Source organism: Lepidothrix coronata, unplaced genomic scaffold (genome assembly GCF_001604755.1).
Source record: "Lepidothrix coronata isolate B3197 unplaced genomic scaffold, Lepidothrix_coronata-1.0 Scaffold417, whole genome shotgun sequence".
NCBI lineage: Eukaryota > Metazoa > Chordata > Aves > Passeriformes > Pipridae > Lepidothrix > Lepidothrix coronata.
The window spans coordinates 17894-20022 of NW_016690597.1; positions in this window are offsets into that span (position 1 = coordinate 17894).

Here is a 2129-nt window from a genome sequence, read left to right on the forward strand (position 1 = left end):
GGCCCCGGCAGGACGGCGGCGCCAGCGGGGTTGTCCTGCAGCCGGGGCCATGCTCGGCTGACAGAGCCAGCACAAGACCAGGGGAAAGGGGCACTGACTTCCTCCTCACCTGCCTGGGGGGCCCAAGGCATCTTCCTCTTCCTCACAGCCTCCTCCTCCATCCGCCCAAGCTTTGAGAAGGACAAATCCTGATGGAGGAAGAGAAAACAAGGGCTGAGTGTGTTGGCTTGGGGGTTCCTCCTGCCCAAGTCCATCTCTAGAACTCACTGGGCATCCTGTGTCCATAAAAACCTCCAAAACACCAAGATTCAGTCCAGAAAAACCCAAGCCACCAAGATTCAGGCAAAAAACCCACAGAAATAGCAAGACCCTTAGGCCCCCAAACTGCAAAAAGTTGAAATTCAGCTAAAAATACTCCAGAATATGAAGATTAGCCCCAAAAAATCTCTCCCAGAAGTTCCCCGTCATTCATCTCTCCCCTCCGGGGTTCAGAGAGTCTCCCCTGTCTGTGATGCTGGGGATCCCACTTATGGATACTGGAAGTGTTGGGGTCCCAAGGGTCCCTTCTCCTCTGACTCTCGCCTCTGGGGTGCCACGTTCCCAGACATTCCCCCTCTCCAAGTTCTCCACCTTGTTGCCCCAGGGATCCCAGGGGTCCCCACTGTCCAGGTTTCCCCTTCTCCACACCCCCTGTTTCAGGCTCCCGGGGGTCCCAGGGCTCCTCCCTCTCCGTGCTCCCCCCTCCAGGCTGCCGGGGGTCCCCCAGCTCCGGCATCGCCCCGCTCCGCCCTCCACACTCGGCAGCTCCCGGGCTCCACACCCACCCCCAGCACTCCCGGGGGGCCCCAAACCCGCTGTGTGTCCCCCGCCGGCACAGGGCTGACAATGGAGCCGTCGGTGTCTGACCCAGCAACACCAACCCCCATCGTGGGGGAACCCGCATCCCCCACCCACCGCCGGGGCTCTGCCCCCAACCCAGCACCCCCAAAAAACACCTCCTGCCCACCCCAAAGAGCCCTCAAGGGCACAGCCCTGCACAAGGGCCAGCTGTGCCCAAGGCAACTAAACAGCCCCACAGGCAGGGAGACACCAGAGGCTGCCCCAGGGCAACGAGAGCAGGGAGCAGTTTGGGCCCCCTGACATGTGGGCAGACTCTGGGTTCAGCCTGACCAGGGGCAATTTGGCACCAACAGCACGGCCCTGACTGCTGGCTCAGCACAGGGGGCCTGAGCTCCCCCTTCTCCAGGCTCTCGGGGCTCTCACAGCTCCCCTCTCTCTCCAGCCTCGCCCGCTCTCTAGGGAACAAGGCATGGGGACACAGAGAGACCCCCACAGCAACCCTGCTCCTGCTCTCCTCCCACCCCTTAGCCCCCCTCTCCCACCCGTTTCCCATCGGCCCCCAATACCCCGGCTCCCCCCAGCTCCCTTTGGGGGTGACCCACCATCCCTCACGCTCCCTTTGGGGATCCCACCCGCTCTTTTCGCTTCTCACGCCCCTTTCCCATCATGGCCGCTCCGCTCACCGGACAGCAGCAGGAAGGGCAGGGACAGGGCGGAGCAGCAACAGCAACAGCAAGAGAACAATCGCCCCCCTATCCCACGGGTGCCTGGGAAGGGGGAACTCATCCCAAATATCCTGGGGGGAGCGTGGGGGATCGGGACATACTGGGCTGCCAGCACAGATTTCCCTGCAAAGTCTGCAGGAAGTCAAGCTCTGGAGAGGAGATTGTGCCCCATGCATGGGATTGCAGAAGGTCCCTCAGGTCCCCGGCATGAATCAGCAACCAGGAATAGACACAAATAGGAACCAGGAATAGACACATCATCCCCTGATGATTTCTGGGGGAGTGTCCTGCAGGGAGGGAACAGTGTCACCCCACCAGGGCGGGGCTCGCAAGTGGGAGGCTGCTCCAGGGCTCTGCAAGAGGCCTCGTGCTCTGCTCGGCCCCAGCACTGCCTGGTACCAACAGCCCCGGCTGCCCCCGGCCCTGGGCAGCTCTGCTGCCACAGGCTGTGCCCTCACCGTGGCCCTGCAATGGCCCTGCCTGTCCCTCACCCGTGGCCCTGCCCGTGGCCCTGTCCCTTGGCTCTCTCTCTGCCAAGGGAGCTCTCACCGCAGAGCTCCTTGC